Source organism: Passer montanus, unplaced genomic scaffold, assembly GCF_014805655.1.
Source record: "Passer montanus isolate IOZ18808 unplaced genomic scaffold, ASM1480565v1 scaffold151, whole genome shotgun sequence".
NCBI lineage: Eukaryota > Metazoa > Chordata > Aves > Passeriformes > Passeridae > Passer > Passer montanus.
Window position 1 is genome coordinate 453,163 of NW_024362163.1, and position 16,868 is coordinate 470,030.

General features: G+C 37.3%; 1 protein-coding gene across 3 annotated transcripts in view; it reads left to right on the forward strand.

Annotated features, from left to right (window-relative positions):
* The window catches only part of BANK1 (B cell scaffold protein with ankyrin repeats 1), a 132,559-nt gene that overhangs the window by 57,098 nt on the left and 58,593 nt on the right, over positions 1-16,868 (forward strand). The window lies entirely within an intron of this gene.

Consider the following 16,868-nt stretch of genomic DNA (forward strand, 5'->3'; position numbering starts at 1 on the left):
AATAAGATTATTAATTGTCCTAATAAAGTCTAAGTATAAATTTGTCAGTCTAAAACGTGTATTTAAAATGGCAGCTGAGCTCTACAATGTAATTTTTCATTAAAACACTTCTCTGATGGTACATGCCTGCTATTGTTTGCACATAAACAGCTAACAATAATTGTTCTCTGCTTTCCCAAGCATGAATACATGTACCAGTATTGAAGTAAAAACTACTCTGTGGACACTGTAACAGCTGTAGTCTGGATAAGATATGCAGTTTTACTATCTGTTTTCAGCTGATTCAGATGGTGTCGCCTACTAATGCAACACAAGTGAAAATCTAAGCGTGCTTCAAGTCTGCCAAATGTGTAATATGATACTATAGAAATGTTAGCTCCAACCACTGGAAGAAAAATGGCTTATTTGTGTCCCCTGTAATAGTGCACTTAAGCAAAAACACTTACTGTACCTCTGTAATTGATGGGAATGTGGAAAAAAAATATTTGCATGGCTCTGAGCCAAGAAGAATTTAGTTTAACCATCTTCCTGGAACTTCCCATTACAGCTGTAGTGTTGATATTACTTATTAGTAAAATAGAAGCACTTTTGCATTTGGCAGCACTGTTTTCAAAGTGTTACTTGTGTTTGGTTGTTCCTTTAAGGAATGGCCCCAAAATGCACATAGTAAATCATTGCTTCTGTCTTAAAGAGCAGTAGGGTTCCAGAGAAATGAATTCATTAAAACATACATTTGATTTTTCCAAAATCCTGCAAAGTGTCTTTCATTTGCTGGAGAAAAACCAACAAAACCCAGAAGAGTGATTTTGAGCTGGAGAATTCTTAGGGGAGTAACAATTCCCAGAGATGATTAGAGAGAGAGAGCATCAAAAGATGAAGTGGCAACAAGTCAGCTGCTATTTCTACCTTCAAGCCCAGCGGGCTGTGCAAGGCTGTGCAGTGTTTTTGGTGTCTGCTGAGCAGATCAGTGCTCAGGGCTTTTATTTGCTGCTGCTTTGTTGCTAAGGCACTCCAGCTTCCCTGTCCAGCAGGCTTAATGGAAAGGTGCTCAGGGCTCTGTTGGCAAAGGTGAGCCATGGGAGCTGGCTGGCTTTCACAGGGGCTCATCTGAATGGCATAAATGCCCTGTCCCTGTTTAAAGGGAAAACCTCTTTCTGCAGCTGGACACTGACAGTGTTGAGGTGGGGAGTGTTACAGCCACTGAAGACAAACCTGGAGTGCCTGGTGGCTGTGCTGGGAGCTGATCTCCTGATGTGTCAGAGCAACGCACAAGGGAAGGCTCCCACAACACAGGGCATGTTCCTCAGCTGGATGAACACACACAGAAGAGATTTTTCTGCTTTTAGTACCAGTGTTAAGTGCAGTGCAGGGTCATTAAAAGGTAAAACCTCACACCTATTGGGATCCTGTATATATCTGTGCTTCCACCGTGGTAGTGTCTGCCTTCTCTGTCAGAATTTCTGCATTTCAGATGCTCCTTGAAAATGTCTGCTCTGGTGAGGGAACACTACAATACTTGAATGACTTGTATTAAAGGTACCAAATTGGTGAAACTGTGCCTGAAAGAGTCTTCAGTGAGGATTACAGTGAAATCCAGTTTCAAATGTGCCCGCAGTTTAGTAAGCAAATTGTAATTTTTTGCATTTTAGCACAAAGCTGCCTCAATGGATATTCATTTCTAGTTTCTGCATGTTTCATTATAGTTCAGATAAATTAATTCCCTCTTCTGTAGCATAATAGAGGGACACACTTAACATTCTGCAATAACATCCTGAACTATTAGTATTTTGATTTTTATTCCTCTATACTTTCAAGTATTTGAATGTTTTCCACAATTGCCTATAGGCTGAATTGTTTGAATCAAGTGTGTCTATTTAAAACTAGTAAGAGACATTTGGTAGGAATACTGGCAGGAGTCCTTGTATTTGAGCCTTTGAGGCTTACTTGTTCCAGCTGATGGCTCAAATGCCAGTAGGAAATGTTTTTCATTAGCCACAGGTCAAAACATATCTGCAGTCAGCTGTTCCAGTACCTGTGACAGGTACTTGTAAAGTGGCAGCAGTTCTGTGACGTATCAGGGCTCTATTTCAGATGTTTGCCTTCTGCACATGCTTGGTCTCTGAAAGTTGCTTTGACATGAGCTTGTTCTTCTTGCCACCAGCTGTGGCTTTCTAAGTCTGTATAAAAATTCTACCTCCAGATTATAAAGAAATCACTGAAATTGTGTTCTTATCCAGCACACAAAAGGAAGACTTTAAAAATAATGGTTAGAAATAATCCCTTATCTAGGTGAGTAAGGAGGGGAGTATGTTCAATTTGTCACCTGACCATTTAAAATTGGAGGTCACACTGGTAGCCAGTTTAGGCATTCGTGCTTTGGCACAGGAGTAATTCTTTGTTCCAGCACTCTGTGTTTCTAATTCTCCTTTATTTTAATAAGAGCTGTGTAGCTGAGTGTGTCATAGCCAGGAAGATTACTGTGTACCGCTGTGGTATACATCACAAAAAAACCCCACAATTCATAAAGTGTTTTATTGGTTGGTTAATGCAAATGCTTTCTGATTGCTGGCTTCAGTCTTTAAAGCAGATTCCCAGGGGTGGTATAAATGTTATTTAAATATAAAAATTGAAAGGTCATTTCTTGTTGTCACCACGCATTTGAGACAACAAAAATTAATTTTTATTTTTAAAATACCTGCAGAAAAGGCAGGTCAATTGATCTTTTTTTCACCTGCCCTGTCACCAGGTCTGTAACAATCTGCAGCAGAACAGGAGACTGATAGAAGAATTTTCTTCCTCTGCCACTAGCAAAACTCTGTCTGGATTTCGTGTTTAACCTAATTTTCTGTCTGCCTGCTCAAGGCATCCCTTAGGCAGCTATTGAAAATATAATAGGTATTTAATTTTGTACATATTGGTGAAATTCCTTTAGAACAGTGTAGACTGAGATTGCCCTGCGTGGCTGTTCAGAAGCTTGTTTTGTTTCCAGAAGGGAGAGTTACAGCAATTCTCACTCATCTGAGCTACATCCTGCAAAGTCTAGACCCCAGTTACTGAGTTCACTGCTGTTAGAAGTTCCCTCAGTAGCAGAGAGAAACACAATCTTACAGCTGGTCATAATTTTCACTCAGAGCCTGTTTTATGGAAGATCTATGTTTTAGATAGCAGGGGAGGGAGGAAAGACATTTTTCTTCTTGAAATGCCAAGCTATATTTTTATAAATCATAGCAAACTTAAAGGATGGGCAGAAATGTAGTTTGAGAAGTAATTCATCATTGTGCATCTCTCCCCTTTCATCTCTTACTTTGAAGTGCATGGTTGAACCAGAATACAGAATCTCTTGAACTGTTTTCAGCTTGATGAAATAGAAAACAGTCTACAGAAACAGGGTGTTGTGGAAATTGAACATACTTTTTGTCTCAGTTGTTTCATGTGAAAAGAATCTTACTTGGCTTTGTAGTTACTATTGCCAAATGACAGGAAATCTTTAGATTGCAGGAATCCCTTCATCAAGGATTCTCATAATTTGCTAGGGAGTTCTAGAAGCTCTTTAGAAGTCAGCACTTTTTGAACACAGAAGTATTATTCTTCCATTTATTTTTAGCTTTGTATTTCTGTAAAAGGCTATGTAATGCGGCGGAGCTCCTCACCAAGAAAGAGATTTTTACATCTGTTTGCAACATCTTCCTCAGTTATTAATTTTCTGCCGGGGAAGGGTCACATATAGAAAGATAAAGAATCTTAGATTAATCTGATTGCTGTCAATAGTTCTTTAATTACTTTAAATGCTACTGAAGTATTGCACCAGGCCATAGCTCATTGCTTTCAAATATCTGATGGATTATGTGACAGAGAAGAGGTTTAGTCTGATTTCTGAAATTCCTTCTAATCTACCAGTGAGTCCTTGGTAAAGTCTACTGGATTTAATTCTTGTCACAATATTCTAGTGGCTCAGAAATGTCGATTGCATGCATTCTTTGGTGCACTGGAAATTACCTAGCTGAAATGAATAACTGACTGACTGATATTCTTTAGTGAGTGGATAGTCACAAATCAAATTCTTCAAGAGAGGCTTGCTATTATCTAGTCTTCGTGTTTTATATTTAAGATTTGGTTTGGGGAATTTGTTTTACTAGGTGACAAGATTTTCTTCTTTTCTTTTTCATGTTCTCAGAGGGATGTGCTTCCTGTAATAAAAGCTTGCTAACATTTACTGCCTTTTGAGGTCAGGCAGTTTATGCTTTAGTGAAGAGATAAGATGCAGACTGAGCACAGAAAATTTTGGTTTCAAGGAGAAAAAAATAGATTTTTCATTTTGAAAAACCAGCCATTACACTACTACACACATTTTTTAAATTTCTGTATTGACTTTTATTCAGGCTAGAACCTTGCACCTTAACTGTGATTACATCTCCTGTCAATAGCTGTGCAATTGAGTGCAACCTTCTTGCAAAAAGAATGATAAGTGCAACTGCAGATATGGAAACTTTACTTTTATATAAGATTCCTGTTGAAATTTGTGTGTAATTTAGAATGAATGAGAATGTTTTTTCCAAAGAATTGTCTGGTATTTTGTCTCATCTTTTGCTATTCTGTAACTATAGCAGTGAGACAGTGGAAGTCAGTTATTTGCAATTCACTATTAGTAAAAGCTTTTATAATTTTTAATGGAAACTTGAATACTAATGGAATTTCACACAACATGCTTGTGAATTAGAAGTAGAGAAAATGCAAAATGATTCCATGATGATACTTCAGTTCTTAAATGTGTTTAGGACTGTAAAAGCTAAAATATGGATTTTTCACAGGTTTTGCTGACTTTGTTGGTGTGAGATCAGCAAATACACATGGATAGGAGGGACCATTTGGAAAGGTGGGATGGGGAGTGTGTCATTTTTCGGAAGTACTCTGTGGGCTGAAAAGAACCATTCTTATAATCTACCTGGATTATTAAACTCTGAATTTGTTTGAACATCTAAAAAACATTTGGCTAAGCTGTTTATGTCATGTTAATGAAAAATGCAAATGCAATACTTTATAGGAAAGAGAGAAAATAAGTGACCATGTTGTGGTGTTGTAGAAATCAATGGCGTGCCTATGTCACATCTGGCCTCTGTGTCTACAAGCACATGTGGATGTGAATAAATTGAAGTAGATAAAGACTGTGTACTAGCTTGAGGATGTGTTAGAAAATTAGCTGCTCCTGCCTAACCTGTGTCATGGAAAGTGACCAAATTGGACATGAAATACTGTTGTCTATAAGGTGTCATTTTTCTATGCAGCTTGTTTAGAAACTACTGAAGCTAGAAGCATAGGAGGCTTGTAAAAGGCTAGAGATTTTTGTGGATGTTGAGAAGTTTTAGTCACTCTAGTGTGTTTTCATCATGAGCGCATGAGTCCTCTACCCAAGTTACAAACCAGTTGCATGAAGTTAGACAAGAAATTTTCCCAAGGAGAAAAACCCCAAGGTCTTCTGTTTTAACAGATGTTCCTTTCACCTTTCAATCAACCTTCCTGCACTGACGATATCACTAAGTGTATTATTAGGTGGGGAGGTCATCTTCCTTAAATACAGACATCTCAGAAGCCCTTAAAATGCAAAGAAAAAAAAAGAAGTTTTATATAATAGTCTGCTAGCCCATTTACTGCAGAAGGAAGGATTGCTGGGCCATTTCAATGGAAAGTCTAGAAGCAAGTTTTTGGTCTTGCATCTGTCAGTTGCAGCAATTTGAAGGTATATTTGTGGCTCTCATGAAGTAGGTTTACCTTTACATAGCATGTGCTGCCAGCCTGGTTATCTGGAATATGCCCTTTGGCTGCCTCCCAGTGATCTGTGAGGAATCAAATGTTGTCACATCTTGCCGGTTGTCGAGCACAAAGAAAGATAGTGTATCAGCAGTGCCTTTCTCCAGCCCTTCAGAAGGGAAAAAACCAAACCAAATAAAAAAAGACCACCACAGAGATAAAAACAGTAATAAGGCTCTTTCAATTTCATGGGGGAAAATGAAGGAAGAATAGGAGAGGTAAGGAGTTGTTAAAATTGTTGTGGTAATTATAATCTGCAAGCCAAAACCACCTACATTTTGAGTGACATTGTGAGGTTTGAGGGAAGTGTTTTGATCTCAGAGCCCTAAGAAAAACTAGGTGGAGAAGCAAGAATTAATGAGTAAAGTTAGGTAAGAGGCTTGCTGAGTCCTTAGCAATCTGAAGTTTCAGTGCTCTACACAGAACTAATAGTGAGTTGCCAGGCTTTGCTACAGCTGTAATTTATTGCTTAATTAGAAAAATTGTCTTTGGGCTCTACATCAATAAGATGACCATTAGGGAAAGGCATTTCTCAAAGCTACCAAGCCCATTATATGGAAACTACCTAAGAAAATCCATTTCTGCCCTACATAGTGTTAGTTCCGTTTAACACAGCCCTCCAAGGTCTCAATTTATAATTCTTTCTGAGGACCCTGCACAGAGGCACACTTTTTATTTTGCCTTTGATTTTTTCTGTGCCTATATGTTTTACAACGAATTATTTAGTGTTTCATTGCCAGAACTATAGGGTGTCTAGTAATAGTAATTATTTCTTCTGTTTAATGAGAGCTTAAAAATGTTTCCTGAGTTCCCACACCCTACCAAACTCAAAAGAACCTGCAGCAGTTGACATAAAGATGTCTCCTTTTGTGGGGAAAAAGCCAATGGAACTGCTAATAGATTGCTTTATAATACAGGTTAAATAACCATCGCAATCACTGTAGTTGAAATTTATGCTGTGTATGTAGCAGACATGGGCAGACCTCCTCAACGCCACGAGCCACATGCCAGAATCATCTTCACAAGTCAGAGATTTGGGAGTTCTTGGGCAGTTGTTAAAGGCTCCCCACAGCTCTCACTGTGAAAGTGAGGCACATAACTGGATCTTAACACTCTCTGATGATACCAAACTTCAGAGCCATGTTGGTGTGACTTTACTTGCTCCTGAGATTTCAGATTATTTTGCTGCTCCTGAATAGCCTTGGGATGTGACTTGGGAGCCAATATTTTGAAATATTAAAGAACTTCTTAGGACCTGCAGTTGGCTACCTGTGGCCTTCTGAATTCCAGCTGAGTTCATCTGCTGTTAATAAATACAACTTTCTAAGAAGTCCAAGAATAAAAGTAGGCAGAGATGGCTCCTGCCATATGGAAGACACTAGCAAGTCCTCCTTGGACTACAGAGGAAAACAGAAATGAGGATCTGTGCCACCATGGAAGTAATAAAGTACTTTTGACTCCTAATTGGATCATTCAATCAAGCTTTCAAAGACCCTTTTTCATTAGATGTATTTTAAAAAAATGCTGCCAGTTGGTAGTCTGTACTGTCTTATATAAATGGGTCAAAGGATTAAACAAAAGCTTCCATGGAGACTTTATATGACTGCAAGGTGCTTTTCAAATTAATTAAAGTCTTGTGTTGCAGGGAAAATGGTTTAAAGGTAACAAAATCTAGTACAGGTATATAGATCTGCAGTCAGTTTTGACCACTGTGTCCCAGGGACACTGACCATCACTGATAACATGATCAGTGAAGTTTTAACTGTAAAAACTAGTTAATGTTATAGAATTCTTTCTTTTCTTCATAACAATTAAACAAGACACATCCAGGTGCAAGGCTGAGTTTATCATGCACATACAGGTCAAGAAAAAACCCTTCTGGAAAATCCAGAACATAAAATTTCAGAATTCTGAAAACAGTCATGATTAGTGAGAACTGTTCATATCATTTTTTCTAGATTATTAATTAAAGACTGGGGGTTTTATTTTTAAATTCTTTTTCTTTTGTGCATATTAAATGCACCTGTGTAATGCAGAGAGAAAGATATTTCCTAGTAGGTTTTCAGTAAATAAAGCAACAAAGAAGCAAGCTTGTATATACAGTACATTGGAACTGCATTGTTCATTGCAATTCAGTCAACATTGAAATGTTAATTAAATATGGCTTATGTGTTTAGATAGTAACTGTAGATTAATCCACAGATTTTTCTGATTGCAGGAAGTTTTTTCTGACCATCACAGATTATTGTGATGGTCATATCAGTGTTATTGATTCCATTGGTACTCCACCAAGCTCATAACATGACAGTATAGAGGATAGAAATATGGTTTAGAATAGCCCCTGAGTAAATATTTCCATGGTTATTGATGTTTTCAATTTTTTATCTCAACATTGAGAGGAAACATATATGAACATCCCTATATCTAAATTGGTGTCAATAGTGTGATTTAACAAAGTTATTCTAGTCTTTGACTCATAAAATTTGCAATTCTGTTTTTAGCAAAACACTTTGTAATTCTAAAGATGTTCTTCATTTTATCCTTTGAATGTTGCTTTAGGTACAATATTCACCTATCAGTGTACCTTATATGTAAAACTACATGGTGATCTTTCTTAGAGCTCAAATACATGAAACTTTAAGCATTAAAATGTGATATGAATTTAAACTAAAATTGTCTCACATTGCAAAAATCTGCCAGTATTTGTCATCCTGTAGATCAACGGTTAATTTCTGAACTGTATACTAAATTTTTATCCCAGCTCCTGTATCTTTTAAGCATTTCAGAGTATACTAATTTTTTAAAATTAAAGTTAGGAGCTTATTTGGTAAATATACAAATTAGACAGATTAGACACCCTCTGTTCCTGTCACCTTTAATGGTCTGCAGAAATTACTGGAAATCTAAGTTCAGAAATCCTAACAAAATTGTTGCCCTTGACCCTTTGCTGTCTGTAGCTGCTGAGAGGAGTCAATGTCAGAGCAGTGCCTTCCTGTTTATTTGCAAGACTCTGAGTCTGGATCTGCCCTGCTGTTACTCCCATCTCAGCTATTCTCTGAAACAGGGCAGAGCCATGAGGATCTAACATACTTGCTTCAATAAAATGTCATATCCTATTTGGGCTTTTTAATCTATTTCACATTATAATCACATGTTTTGATAGGCTGCTGATGAGGAGTGAGATGCAGTTTCGTTATAGGTTTTTCCCATTAACATTAGGATAGTGTTTATTTGAGCATCATCCATAAGAACTTTATTCTATCCAAAAAAACCCCAATACTAACAACACTCAAAGTAATAGTGATGTGCAACTTTTGAATAGCGTTTGCAGGAACACAAAATTCTGTGTCTCTTTTGTGATGGTGGATCTTCTTTCCCTTTTTCTCTCTGTACATATTGATTAGACATTATGGCTTAGTGAGGTTGGTTAGTTTGAGATGGAAGAGGCCTAAATGTTGTCCAGAAAAAGTCTTTATGTTCTGGGAGAATCCTTTAATAGATATAATTCTGGGTAGCGTAATATTTTCTTGAGAACCCAATTATGTGAAAAGGCTAAATTCTTCCTCAGGGTGACTCCTGAAGACACGTTTTGTATTTTGACAGTCCCTTTCTTCTGTCTTTTTACAATTTAACTTCATGCACTGGAAGCTGGTAAAAAAATTGTTAATGTGTCAGGCACCTTTAAACCAACTTCTGTTTCAGGTTAGTCTTAGACTGTGCTTTGCACTCTGGCAGACTTACTCAGTCTTTCAGACTACTCAGCAAATGGAGCATTAGACCTCTGAACCATCACAGGTTCAATCAATGCCACTAGGACTTTGGAATGGAGAAAATCTCCTTCAGAAAAGTTCTTCAGTCCTTCAGGAAAAAACAAAAAGAACCAAACTTCTTTCCCTAACCCTTTTATAGGAAAAGGGCTAGAGTAAGTAAAAAAAAAAAAAAAGAAAGCAAAGGAATGGTTAGGTCAGAGATCAGAGATCTAAAATTATTTGCAAAGAATAGGACAGTGCTGAGCAGAAGGCAAAATGTAGATGCAACACTAATCCATGGGCTGTGCCAGGACCCATGGGAGGAGGAGGAATCATTGCAGAAATCTAATCTGATTTCGATGCTATCAATAAATTCAATTTCACAGAAGTTATATATGTAAAATTTAGGTTGGTAATTAATAATTCTGTTTGTTTGAATAGTGATGCATTTGTGAGCATCTACCCAATTATTTATAATTTTGGCAAGTGGCAGTGCTACAGTTTGCCTGTGAGCTTATGTTCTTTGGGCTGAGCAGGATCTGTCCCAGGAGGTTTGGTAAAGAATCAAACCCCAGCTGAATACAAAGTTATCAAAGTAACGGAGTATTTCAGATGAATCTGTCCCAGGAGGCTTGGTAAAGAATCAAACCCCAGCTGAATACAAAGTTATCAAAGTAACGGAGTATTTTTTTTTTTTGTTACACTTGGTTGCTATTTTCATTGTAGACCATTGTTTTGATTATTTGAAATATCTATTCAGTTTATCAATTTATTCACAACTACTGCATTTTGCTATGACTGTTCCTTAGTTCCAAGCCCTCAAAAAACTTGTGCTTTCACTAAAGCATATTTTAGGTGCTTTCACTGTCATTTCCTCTTTGTCACTTCTTGTCTCAGTCAAAACTATGTTAGTCTTCCTCTTAATCAGGGTAGTGCAACACTTACTAAGAAAAGGATGAACACCTTTGGGGCTGTTAGATTTTATTTTCTGCACAGAAGTAATGGCGGGGAGCGTTTTGTAGGATTTGAGAAAAATAAAGGCAGTACAAGTCTGGAATTTTTGTTGTATGTATGCATAGATTTTTATGTGTGTGAGTTTTTTGTTATTGCTACTTTTTGTTATTTTTTGTTATACCTAGGTTCTGCATGCTAATAAAATTATGGTGTTTGTATAAGATGCTGTTGTATTAATTATGTGTGACATGTGGCTATGTTAAGAAGATGTAAAGTTATTTTAGTCTACTGCTAATTTTCTCTGACTTAGTAGTGCTGACTGGTGGAATTGGAACACGACAGAGCTGTTGTTCAGCCTTACATGTTCTTATTCCAGGTAGAGAAATGTTTTACACCTTCATATCCGAAGAGTTTCTTTTAGTTTGAGATATGGGTCTCGACTTCTGTCTCTGTTCCTCTTTGTAACTCCTCTTAATGCCCTCAGTGGAGTTCACAGTACATCTAAATGATAATACCCTTGAAAAATACCCCTGAAATAGCTTCTAGGTATGGAGAAAAGGCAGCAAATCTGCACTTTTGAAATGATGGGTTACCCTGTCCAATACTGCTTGTACTGCTTATCAGCACACAAAAAAGAGGAAAAGAAGGAATGGCTGGAGCACAGGTTGGAGCATGGCTTCACTTCACCTGATGTTTCTTGTGATAGCAAGCTGCAGTGATCTGCTCCAAGAACAACTATATTTCTGTCTGTTTGCCACACTTGGAGGAATATCAAGGCAGCCAGGGATTTGATGTTCAGATCACAGAGACCTGATAGTTTTTTGAACACAGACCACTTGACCTAGGCAGTTACCTAACTGGAGGGTAATGCAAGTTAGAGCATTATTTCTGAAGAGAAGGAATCTGTTTGTATGGCACATACCATGTCTGTCTGGCTGTGGAAAGAAAAGCAGACAATGCTCTGGGAAAACAGAACAGCTATCCTAGAATAGGGGAGAAAAAAAAGGGGGGCAGGGATTCTGTGGTTAATAGTGGTGGACAAAGAGTGATAGGAGCATTTTGTCCTGGTTTTGTATGGATGTTGTTAAAAATTTTGCAACTGAACGCATTCTCCAAGTGAATCAATGTGTTTTTCAATAAAATAACTGGAAAGATTAACCAGCTTCACATCAAAGGAGACATAACTGGTATTTTCAGAATTAAAATTCAAGTCTTTTTCTTGTGAATTCATGGGAAAAATAGCCTTCTTACCAGAAATTCTTGTTTCTTGTTGCAGACACGCTTTTTTGATCATACTGATTTTCTGAGTGGAACACATTAGTCTCTAGGTAAACAGCAGCTGTTCCACATACAGGTCTTGTGATTAAACTTCTGTATCTTCATATCCTCACTTAGCTAAATAAACATAATATCCTCAGGAAATTATCTCTGGTATGTTGAAGCTAGCAGTGCAAGGTGTTCCTGTGTCTGTGTGTGTGTACCCTGTGCATGTCCTTAAAAAAAAACTTGAGCACTTACTTGACAACACAGAAAATTAACTTTATGCACTACAGGTAAATCTGCAGTGTTAAAAGCTGGCAGACAGGAAGACATTATTTGATAACCAGTATTTTTTAGGTGCTTCGAAATCTTAGTTCTGCTGTAAATCTAGTAGATTGGAGATGGACAGCTTGAGATGAGTATAGCTAAAATTACTTAGGCAAGCATCTGGTTGTAGATCAAGTATATTCAAAAAGGGTACCTGTGCAGATGAGCTCAGATAAATAGTTTCAAACTTCTAGGTGTGAAAGACTGAGGAAGTAAAAACTGGTGATAAATAAAGAGTTTCAAATTTCTAGGTGTGAAGGACTGAGGAAGTAAAAACTGGTTTTTTACAGAAGTAAAATTTATTTTGAAACTTATTAAGTCTAGATAGATTTTTGCATTTGTTTCGGTGTGTTTTGCCTGATGCAGTTTCTCTTTGTGCTTTTTCCCTGACACAATATCTGTGGACATGTAAGTGGTTTAAGGACCTATAGAAGTCTCATTCTATGAATTCCACTGTGTATTATAATGATAGTTTGAAAATATTTTTTAGATTAATTATCTTAAGTGTACAATCAAAAAAAATCACAACTTTATCACAGGAACAGTGTAACTTCAGTGACAATTGAGCTGTGTTACCTATTTACTTGCAAGTAGATTATTTGTTATATATTCTGTAATTTGCTATGTCTTTATCTAAAAGCAAAGGGTAGCTAGATCTAGGTGGTAAAAAACAGTGGCAATCTAGATACAAAACATCAGAAGGAAGTACTTCCGAACAAATTTAGTCCTGGAATCTATATTTTGCATCTGGTAGAAACAACATGACAGGGCTCCTCCTTGGTTTTTGTACTTTCGTGACCAATAAATATAGTCAGTAGAGAAAGGTTTGTGCTTTTTTTGGCTTCTGAGTCATGTCCAAAATTGATTTGCACATGTTACCTTGCCTCTTGTTTTCATAAGAAACTGTAGGCTGTTCTTCACAAAACTGGAGGAAGTGGCTGGTGTGTTGTCAAGTATGCAGTGAGCAGGCAGGAGTTTTTGAGAGGTCAGACTGCATATGAGGAGCTTGACGGGAGGTTATCACTCTCCAGTCTCCATTCCACAGCTGAGTTGTATATAAGGGAAAAAGTAAGGCAAAGGAAAGGAATTTCTTTCCCTGCCACTTTTTCTGCTTTTCCCACCACTCTTCCCTCTCTGGATGATTTTGAAGGATCCAGGGAGCAGCAGATTGTGCAAGTCTATTTCTGTGTTTGCAGTTCCCAAATCTTGCGGTATTATCAAGATGTTTTGATTGGGGCTTTCTAAATGGTGTTTACTGTAGCTGATGGTTCAGTCACAGCTGCTTCAGTAACTGTTACTGTATCATTTATACATTTCATACTAAACAGACAAATTAAGTTTGGCAGGGATTCTTGCAGCAGGAGCTCAAGATTTGTAACTGATGCAGTTACAAATCCCTCTCTGCTGAAACTGCAGGATAACCAAGGGGTTTTCACTTCAAGGAGCATTATGGTTTTCATTTCTGATATTGTGGATCTGCCATGTCTCCTAGCAATGGAGGGAGGAGTCTCCCTGTCCTTTTCCTGCTTCAGTGTGAGAGGAGGAATGGTTTGCTATAGATCTGGGCACACCTGTCTAGACCAGGTTTCCTTATGTTGTAGTAAACACACAGAAAATCCTTCTTGTCTGTGATCACAGGAAAAAGCCAGCATTCAAACATGGAGAGAAATTTAAAGACTGCCTGCAGGCAGGTCAGCAGAAATTTTACCACCCTCTTTTGATGCTGATGAGTTGCATAACTGAATTTGTGATTTTTATACTGCAGCAGGTTGGAAACAGACTAATACACATTTACTGAGGATTTCAAAGTAATGTCATGGAATTTATTAGTATCAGAACTGCTGGGGCTTCTGCAGAAAGTTCTTTCTGGCTCCATTTTTGCATGCTAGTATGTGTATTTTTAATCCAGTGTAGAGACCAGTGCCTATCTCAATTTGCCAATCTGATGTTTGCTAATCCATATTTGGGGCTTGGGATTCCCCACTCTGTTCTGGGTTACTCATTTCATGAACAGAGATGAGTCATACTCTTCTTGTGAGACTATTAAGACTCTTGGCACTAGAAATGGAACTAAATCACAGAGGAGTTTCTGCAGAATCTTATGATAAGAAGAATGTATACCAGTTGTCACCAATTCAATTGCTTGGGGAAATAGCTACATCACTTAATGGTTCAGAATTGAGGAAGCTGAGAAAAAAAGGAGCTTGACAGATGTGAATTTAAATGCAAATTATTGGGTTTTAGCTTAATGGTAAGAATTACTGGGTTTTAGTTCTGAACCCACAATAATTGTAACTAATATAGCACCATGTTATGGCCAATCATTGGTAATATGCTCTAACTTTAGTGATGGTGCTAATGTATTATCCTTATGCTTTATTATTCATCAAGTTAATCCCTTGGATATTTCTTTTAATTTAGTTTCCCTTACTCCTGGAGTTAGTCTGTCTTTAGCCTGTTGTATGGAGGAGATCTGCCTGCCATTAGCAAATTTTACCAATTTCTCAGTTACAGAGAATTAGTTTATGCTTTTCCAGAAAGGCCTATGTATTAGCAGAGAACTTCCTCTTTATAATATACTTTTTAAGGAAGCTGAGATGTTAGACATACAAACCTGCTACAGATGCATTTCTGAAAACAAAAAAAAAAAAACAACAGTTTTTAGGAAGAAAAAAATTGCCGTGGTTCTTTATGAAGTGCTTTGTGTTTTCCCCTTTTTTAATTTTTCCTCTCTGAGTGTTGCAGAAAATGCTGAAAGGCCAGAAACAGCTAGAACTTGATGTGAGCAGACTAAGGCTTTCAGAGAGAGTGAAATATCCCATTATGGAGTCGCTGGCATTATTTGCTGTGGCACTTTTCATGGCAGATTTTAGTAGTCACTCTCATTTACACCCGTATAAGAAATTACAGCTGAGGCAAACAGGCAAGGAATGTCTTCTCTATAAAGCCCTGTTATCTTTCTCTGCTGTATAACAATATTTAACAAAATGCCTTTCTCTGAATTCTTTAATAATTGCTAGTTGAGCAACTTCACTCCTAGTTGCATATTTGTTCATTGAGACTTTTTTCCTGTTTAATTATTCATCTTAACCTGTGAGCAAAACAATGCAGGGCTTCAGTAAAGCCAATGCAAAGATGATGGTGAACTTGTAAGGAATAGGAAGCTCTCAGAGAACGAGGGTGTTCTAATTTTTAAGTTACTTGGCATTTTTTTAAATACTCTTACTGATTAGGGCCTGGTTCATTATTGAAGATTCTCTGTGTACTTATACATTTTTAAATGCTGTATTAGCTGTGATTTTTGAAGATAGTTTCAGCTAAAAATATTTGCTGTTGACTGTCAAAATACTGCTAGGGCTGATTTCACAGGACTTGATGATGTTTTCTAAGCAGGTGTTTCCAGATTTTACAATAGTGGTGATCTTAGCAGCACAGTCTGAACTGGTCTAAATATGTTCAAGGCTTATTCAGATGGCTTATGTATGTGAGAAGTGGTTTTGTTAGAATGTCTCAAGCATGCTTGTTTGAGAGATATGTATGACAGCAGCTCAGTATTCATAGCTGAAATATATTTTAGAGCATAGATTTAATTTGATTTGATAAGTGGCAGAAGAGATCTGTCATCTTTTTTTTTTTTAATCAGCAAGGGTTTATCTTCCCCTATCCCTATATTTTCAAAATAATAGGAAAACAGGAGAAAATTAATATTAAAAATTTTCTGACCAGAAAGTGTTGTCATTTTACTTTTTAGCCTTAGTACTGATTTCACAAAACTTTATTCAAGCCATTTGTAATTATTTTCATTTCTATTTTTTTATCACTTATTGAAAAGAATTGTCTGGTTTTTGTGACTCAAGTATTGATTAATTTGATCCTAATTGTGAAACTAATGCCAGTAATAGAGTTCTTTTTATTCCATCAGACAGGCTGAAAGATTGCAATTTTCTGCATTCTTCTTTTTCTTGTTTTAGTAAAGAAGAGCAGTTATCACATTTCTCCAATTTTTAGAAGTAAAAGGATTTCGCAGAATCTTTCAACATTAGCTGGAGTTATTTCTCATTTGGAGATGAGGAAGTTCCTGACCTGAGTCAGAAGTTATCTGAATAATGAAACAGTTTCCTCTAACCTCGGCAGAAGTTGCAGTATGAAAATTTTCATAATTCTAATGCATATATAACAGAGTATTGGAGTGCAGCTAGAATCTTACACTCTTTATTCGTGTCTCATCTCATTAAATTGCACCTGTTCATAATGATATATCTGGGATTTTATCACAAATACTCTGTATAAATGGCTGAGTGGGTTGACTTGTGTCATGTTTGCTCTGTATCGGGTACAGTACTATAAGTAGCCATGCACAGAGATGGAGAGACGAGTTGTACTCCACTTTACTTCCTCTCATTACAGGGATACCAAAAGATAAGACTAGAGAAGTGATAGATAGTGACTAGATAAGACTAGACAGTGCTGTTGTACAAAGAGTCCTTTTTTTTTTCCCGTTTCCTGAAAAAAGCTTGCTTTGGGGGCATTAGGCTCAGGAGTATAGGGATGAGAAGTTAGATATTCTCCAGTGTTTGGAATCAGATACTGTGTTGTTCAGAGCCACACATCCACTAGGCTACAGCATGGCTCTCCTGAACCTTGGTGGTAACACTACGGCAGAGGTTTACATGTGTGTCCTCTGGCCGTGGACCTGTGGGCTACCCAGTTTGGATGATGCATTGAGGATCTTGAGGAGTGTGCAAGAAATCTTCCAGTTCACACAGGATGTGA